This window comes from Marmota marmota, unplaced genomic scaffold (genome assembly GCF_001458135.2).
Source record: "Marmota marmota marmota unplaced genomic scaffold, marMar, whole genome shotgun sequence".
Taxonomy (NCBI): Eukaryota; Metazoa; Chordata; class Mammalia; order Rodentia; family Sciuridae; genus Marmota; species Marmota marmota.
The window spans coordinates 2,967,422-2,975,443 of NW_025999863.1; positions in this window are offsets into that span (position 1 = coordinate 2,967,422).

Genomic DNA, 8,022 nt, shown 5'->3' on the forward strand with positions numbered 1-8,022 from the left:
TCGTCCCCCAAGCCCCGCCCATCAGTGTCTCCCCGCCCATCAGTGTCACGGACCAATCACAGGACGAGCCTAAACCAAAGCCTGGGCGAGTCCCCAGGGCCCGCCCCACCCTCTGCAACAACCTAATCACGTCACTGACACCACAGTCTGCAAGCCTTTGCTTTGCTGCCCCCTCCGCTTGGAATGCACTGTCCCCCTCCAACAGAGCTCCCCTGAGGACTCGCCCTGTCCAGGGAGACGCCCTGTGGCCCCAGCACCTGCGCCAGTTCTACCTAGACCTGGGACAGCGGGCCTCTGGCGCGCGCACGGTAGTCCAGTTCACAGCTGTTACCCTGCAGTTTGTGCTCGCTGCTCCCTCCCCGGCACCAGCCCAAGGCTGGGTATGCAGCAGGCACTCAATAAATGTTTCTTGAATCAATAAAGGCATGGAAGAATAAACCAATATACCAATCAATAAATGAATCGATGGCTCTGCGACACACATGAAGACCCCCCACGGAGAGAGTGCGGGGTGATGGTGGTGGCAGGTGTTTATTGAGGGACTGTAATTAAATTTGTGGACACTCAGGGGCCGGCGGGACCACTAATAGCCCCAGGAGAGGACCAGGCTCGTTTAATTAGCAATTAGGAGGCATTGATTCTTCATTAGCTCGGGCCACCCCCCAGTTCCCTTCTCAGCCCCAGAAAAATGAAATCTCTCTCTCCCAGGAGGGCTGCCTCAGTGGGTCCATTAACAAGCAGGAAGAAATGGGATTACAGGACACCTAAATGCCGGCGGTGACCGGACGGGCGAGCGGGCGGGCTAGTGCGGGGCGAGCCTCACCGCGAGGCGTCCCGGCGGGTCTGGACGCATCCGCTGGGCGTGGGGGAAAAGGCAGGGGTCCCGCGGGAGGGGCGAGGCCGCGCGGTGGTGGGCCATCACCCCAAATTAGTCACCGCCCACCCCCAGCCTTCCCGCCGGGCTCGGTCCTCCGCCGCCCTCGGCACTCGCTGCGGGTCCACCGCACCCGCCCGCCCTCGGCCGCTCGCGCCTCCTCCCCAGGGACCCGCCCCCCGCCGCCTGCAAGCGCCCAGCGGTTCCTTCTAGAACACGAGCCCCGCCCAGCCCCGCCCTTTCCTTAAGGCTCCCGAGACCCCTGCTGACTGCAGTGGAATTCAAATACCCCAAGGCCCCCTGGCCAGTCCCCGCCCCCCCCAGACGCCTGCGGCTGCCTCCCGCTGCCCGCGCCGCCTCCCGCCGCAGAGGCCAGGACCCTCCGGGCGCCCGCCGCAGTAGCGGGGTGACCCAGGAGGCCGCGTTTTGCAAATGCTGGATTCTGTTAAAGCGCCGCTGGGGCAGGGGGCTCAGCTCGCCGCCCCCCCCCCCGCCCCATCTCGTTCCTCCATTTGGCTTAGTGTGGCATCCAGTGGACATTCCCTTGGGACATGAAAGCACCCTCATCAGACACAGTCACACACACCCATGCAGACCTGCCCCCACCCCACAGGCCGGCCAGCCTGCCGTCCCCCCCGGCCACCCCCAAGAGCTCCCTGGCAGCTGCAGGGGCTGCGGTAACTGAGAAGGTGATGAGACTCCCTCCTGGCCCTCCTGGCTTTGCTGCTATGGCTGGTGGGGAGCTAATTACACCATTTCCTGCGGACTTGTTGGGAAGGAGCAGAGTGGTCCCCTCCTGCCCACCCACGGTGTCCAAGAGTCAGCCCAGAGTCAGTGTGCATCCCCGCAGGCCAAAGGCACGGCCTGCAACAGCCTGCCCTGGCTTCAAACCCACTGGCAAGTTCTAGGGTCCTCAGGCCACCCAACTTCTGGTCAACTGGCCATAAATTCAGGGGTTCCCACAACTTCCTCAGGCTTGATAACCTCCTAGGAATAATGCTAAGAACTCAGGAAACTGCTGTACTTACAATCAGTTTTATTATAAAAGATACAAATCAGGACCAGTCAACTGAAGGGATGTACAAGGCAACATTTAGGAGGGCATTAAATGTAAACTACCTCTGTCCTCGCCCCATGGAGTTGGGGCACACATATTAGTTTATTCTGTTACTATAACAAAGTAACTGAGGTTGGATGACTTCATAAAGACAAGAGGTTTATTTTGGTTCATGGTTCTGGAGGGTCAAGGTTGAGGGCCACATCCAGTGGTGGACTTCCGGCTGGCAGAGTCCTATGGCATGCATGAGTTAGCTTCCTGTTGCTGTGACAAAGTACCTGAGAAAATCACCTATGAGGAGGAAAGATCCATTTTATTTCATGGTTTCAGAGGTTTTAGTCCATGGACCCCAACACCCTGGGCTTGTGATGAGGAGGAAGATCATGGCTGGACCCCATGGCAGAGGACAGCTGCTCACTTCCTATAGCCCATGAAATCAGGAGTCCATTGGCGGACGCATCCCTGATGAGGTCAGAGCCTTGTGACCCTTGCCTTCCCAGGGCACGTGGCAAGTCCAGGGCCAGCGTGGCCAGTGTGAGGAACCTGGGGCGGCGTCCCCGTCACCCGGTCAGCCGTGCTGGCTGCAGAGGGGTCTGGTGGTGAGAGGGACGGGGAGCAGCCACTGGACACCGACCCACCCAGAAACCCTCAGGGAGCCGTCCCCAGCTGGACATTCCAGAATGACGATGTGAGGTCCCAAAGAGAGGGGAGAGTGGATGGGGGCAGGTGGAGGGGAGCGGGGCCCTGGGGAGGGCTGCCCTCACAGGGACGTGGACCTGGTCCCCTGGTTCCCCTCTCTTGCTGTGAGATCAGCAGTGTGCCCCACCCTGAGCCAGAAGAACCTTTTGTCTTCATAAGCTGATTGGCTCCACGGTCTGTTACAGTAAGGGAAAGCTGACTCACACGAACAATGTCCTTGGACTGCTTCAAGGTCCTAGAGAGAGTGACAAGGACAAAGGAAATGGAGGCTGGAAGGACGATGCTGGTCACACCATGGGGTGCCTCGGGGACTCGCCCAGAGTGGAGATCCCGTTCCTAAGAACCAGGTGGGGCGGAAGTTAAAACTGGCCAGGCTGGTGCCCGGCTGCAAGCTGCTGAGGTAACCAGAGCCAGAGACTGGGGTGCCCACTGCCAGAGCCCCAGAGAAAGCAGGGAGACAGGAGGCACTGAAGACCACCACCATCATCCTGATGTGTTCTGGGACCTGCCCTGCAAAGCCAGGATCATCACCCACGTCTCACGGATGAGGACACAGGGCCCAAGAGTGAGGACGGGCTGGCTCCAGAGTCATGCAGACAGTGCCCGGTGGACACGGCAGCTGCAGCCCTGTGATGTCCTCCTGTGTCCACCAGACCACGGGCAGGAGAGGAAACTCCCGCCTTAGCGGCACCACTGTGCCGGAAATCCTGGCAGGGACAGCTGGGCTCCCAAGTCCCCTGCTCCCTCCTAGAAGAGGGGAGGCAAATAATTCTTGAATGAATGTAAGGAATTGAGAGCGGGTGCTGGGCACAGTGGTGCACACCCTGATCCTAGCAGCTCAGGAGGCTGACACAGGAGGATCATGATTTCAAAGCCAGCCTCAGCAATTTAGTCTGTAAATAAAATATTTAAAAATGGGGGCTGGGAATGTAGCTCAGTAGTTAGGTGCCCTGGGTTCAATCCCTGGTATCAAAAAATAAAAATTAAAATTAAAAAGAGCTGGGAATACTAAAGTCTGTTGAACCCTTGCTCTCTGCCAGACCCTGGTTTTTATTGTTTGGTTTAACTTGTTTTTATTCTCTTCTGTTATTGTGGCAAAAGGCAATGGTTCCACCTTGTCCACAGTTTGGTTCCTCTTTGGTTTCTGTTACCTGTGGTCTAGCATGTTCTGAAAGTGTTAAATGAAATATCCAGAAATAAATAATTTATAAGTGTTGATTTGTGCTGTTTCGAGTAGCATGAAAATTGCACACTTTCCTCCTTCATCCTGCTCCAAACAGAAATCATTCCTTTGTCTAGGGGATCCACACTGTATGTGCTACCCTCCCATTAGTGACTCAGTTATCAGATTGACTGTTGATGTAGCAAATACTTATGTTCAGGTGACTCTTATTTTACTTTCAATGTCCCAAAGCATAAGAGAGTGGTGCTGACAGTTCATATAAGCCAGAAAGAAGCTGTGAAGTGCTTACTTTAATTGAAAAGGTGGAAGTCCTCAACTAATGAGGGGAAAAAAATTGTATGCTGAGGTTGCTAAAATCAGCAACTAAGATCTTGACTAATGTACGGATGAGGTTGTGAAAAAGGAAAAAGAAATTCATGCTAGTTTTGCAGGTGTACCTTGCCCAGCAGGTGTGAGGCACTGGGTTTGGTTCTCAGCACCATGTAAAAATAAATAAATAAATACATAAATAAATAAAAGGTATTGTATCCATCTACAACTAAAAATAATAATAATAATAATTAAAAAACAGATGGTGGTTGGGCTGGGGTTGTGGCTCAAGCAGTAGCGCGCTCGCCTGGCATGCACGCGGCCCGGGTTCGATCCTCAGCACCACATACAAACAGAGATGTTGTGTCCGCTGAAAACTAAGAAATAAATATTTAAAAAAAAAAAAAAAAAAACAGATGGTGGGGCACTGTACCGCCTGCAGTCTGGGACACACAGCAGGGGCCCTGGGGACTTCTGCAGGGGCGGGGGTTAGCAGGCTGTAATATAATTTCGGGGCTTTTTTTTTTTTTGTACCAGGGAGCCCTCGGCCACTGAGACACACCCTGTTTTGTGTTTTATTTAGAGACAGGGTCTCACTGAGTTGCTTAGCGCCTCGCCACTGCTGAGGCTGGCTTTGAACCTGCGATCCTCCTGCCTCAGCCTCTGAAACCACTGGGATCACGGGCGTGCGCCACGGGCGCCGGCTGGACTTATTCTCGAAGCTGCGTGGTCCACGCTGGATCGGCAGCTGACTAGGTCCACACAGGGTCACCACCCCTGTGGGCTGTCCCTCTGACCCTGTGAATTGCCCTGGTGGCTCTGGGGTCAGGTCCCAGGCACCTACAGACAGACCTTGTCCCCTGGGGCAGAGCGCCACTCCAGGTAGGGGCTGCAGCTTGGGAATGCAGCCCTGCGCTGGGGACATTCTCCTGTCCCAGGCCCAGGACACAGGGGGTTCCCCTCCCATCTCCCCAGCATGGCTCTTTTTTACTCTCCAAACTCCTTAAATCCTACAAAAAAAGTGCGCAGATCATGAAGCCAGCCATCCCAGGCATCTGAAGGTGACTGAGCACATTCAGTGTTCTGCAGCCCTCCCCGGGATGTGTTTCTAGAATATTCCACCACCCTAAAAAGAAGCCTGTCCCTCTGGGCAGGCCCCCTTCCCTCCCCAGCCCTGCACCTGCGGATCCACCTCCTGTCTCTGGGCTCCTGTTCCAGACATTCCCTGTCCCTCTATGGCCTTTGTGTCTGGCTCTCCCTGGGCAGGCCGTCCTCGAGGCCCGTCCACGCTGCGCTTGTTGGAGGCTCACTCCTGCTCATGGCTGCAGCACACAGATGCACCCTGTTTTCTTTACTCAGCGTCTTAAGACAAGCTTCGTCCTCTGAGGTCGGTGCCATATATACCCCTTTTTACAGAAGAGGGAACTGAGGCCCAGCAAGGGAAAGCAGGTTGCTCAAGGTTGCACAGCTGGTGGGCGGCAGAGGCAGGATTAGAAGCCGGCAGCGTTGGCCTGGGTCTGCACGTCACGCCAGCACTACACCCTGCACCCCACCACGGGTTTGGTGATCAAGGGCCTCATGACATGACAATGTGTCCCTCTGTCATTTTCCCAAGTGAAGACGTCAAGGCTGAGACGTGGGCTCGCGGTCGTCACCCTGGGCCCCATCCCCAGCTGGGGCTGATCCCCAGGGGGCAGTGAGGACAGCAGCAGGAGCCCCAGCCCCCAGCCCCAAGGCCCCCTGTGAGGCCGCCTCCCCGCCGCGCAGCCGTGACTCAGACGGCTCTGTCTGGGCAGAGGCCGGGGGGGGGGGCGACTTGGACACTGCCTCTCCCCAGGCTGCGCCCTCCTCCCGCGCCTGCCACCGGGGAGGGCGGGGGTCGCCAGAGCCTTGATGATTTCCTGCCCCTTCATGGCCCTTCCTGAGAGAGTGGCTGGGCTACCATGGCAACAGCAGCCGAGGAGCCCGCCAGGCTCCTCCCCACGCCCACACCTGGCTCTGGAGCCCCCCTCTGTCTGCAGATCCAGAACTGGGGAGGGCCATGTCCAGAGGCCCCTGGGGTGGGCCTGCCGCCGGCAAGGAAGGGACAGGTGCGAACCACAGAGGCCCACAGCAGGCACAAGGGAAGGTCGGGAGGGCCCTGGGGCCTCCACCCCACCCCAAGCTCCCCCAGCCCCTCTCCCCGGCCAAGGCGGGGGTGGGGGGCGGTGCTGAGGCCAGCAGCTAAGCTGGCCATGACCGGCCAGGGGAAGGGTCCCCTCCTGGGGCAGAGAAGGAGGTGGACCTCCAGGGCGGGGCCAACCGGAGAAGAATGACCCTCGATGGGTCGCACTTGGCTCAGAGGCAGAGCTTGGTGGCCGAGGGTGTCCTGCCTCCAGGGTCAGGGGCTGCAGGGGTCACCAGCTGGACTGACCACTGAGCCAGACAGCAGGTCGGGGACAGTACGGCTCAGAGCTGAAGGTTCTGGAACCCATGCTCTTTGCTCTTGGCCCCGGGTCCAGGAGCCGAGCTCGGTACCTCATGGACTGGCCGCTGTCCTGCCGTAGGGTCGAGCTGCCAGTCACCAGGAACATCACCCCTACAGTGGACACACGGTCATAGCCCATCATATTTTATATGAACTAATAAAACGACATTCTGTGTGTGCATCTGTCTATATATATATATATATATATTGTGTGTGTGTGTGTGCGTGCATGGGCTTGAACCCCGTGGCTTAGCCACTGAGCCACATCCCAGCCCTTTTTAAAATTTTATTTAGAGACAGAGTCTCACTGAGTTGCTGAGCACCTCGCTAAATTGCTGAGGCTGGCCTTGAACTTGCGGTCCTCCTGCCTCAGCCTCTGGAGCCGCTGGTGTGGCCACCGTGCCCGCCTGTGTGGTGTGTATTATTTGACACATTAGACACGTGTCCTGTGGCATTATAAGACTTGGTTGTATCTCAGCATAAGTCATGACATACGATGCGCAATTACGTGAACATCCTGCCCTGCTCTGTCTGTGTACCTCTGTGCTCAACACAGACACACAGACGGGGTGTGCTGCCCACGTGTGCACTGCGGGCATCTATATTCCCTCTTTTCTTGTTTTCCTTCTGTGGTGCTGCGGACGGAGTCCAGGGCCTTGCCCCTGGGAAGCAGGCGAGCACCACCGAGCCATTCCACAGCCCTGTTATGGTTCAAGGTGTCCCCAAAGGCTGGGGAAAGGCTTAGAGGTGAGGTAATCGGGTCCAGAGAGCCTTAACCCAGTCCGTGCACTAACCTCCTGATGGGATTAGCGGGTGGGCTGCAGGCGCTGGGTGTGGCTGCAGGGGCGGTCCCCTGGCCTCGCCTCCAGCCTCGAGGATTGGAGCCCGCTGTCCGTGGACCGAGGCCCCTGAAACTGTGAGCCCTAAAATAAACATGTCCTTCCCTAAAATTGTTCTTGTCAGGTCTTTCAGTCCCTGCAGCAGACAAGCTGGGTACAACAGCCGGCGTGTCCACCACTCGCACAGGCACAGGCGCGCACGCACACAGGACTGGGCACACCCAGCCGCTCCGGAATCTGAGCGGGGGACAGGCAGGGATCCTTCTCCCTGAGTCGGCAGCATTTCTGTATCGGAGTGAAAAGGTTTTTAGAAAATTCCGTGCAAAGCTGGTTGAATATTTGATAATCAATCAGCGCGATTCGTCGTGTTAACAACCTGAAAGGAAAACCAACCAGCGTGGTGGCCACGCATGTCATCTCAGAGACTCGGGAGGCTGAGGCAGGAGGATGGCAAGTTTGAGGCCAAAGCAGACAACTTAGCAAAGCCCTATCTCAAATTTTAAAATCTAATGGGCTGAGGATGTGGCTCAGTGGTAAAAGTGCCATGGATTCGTTTTCCAGTATCAAAAAAAAAAAAAAAAAAAAAAAAAAAAA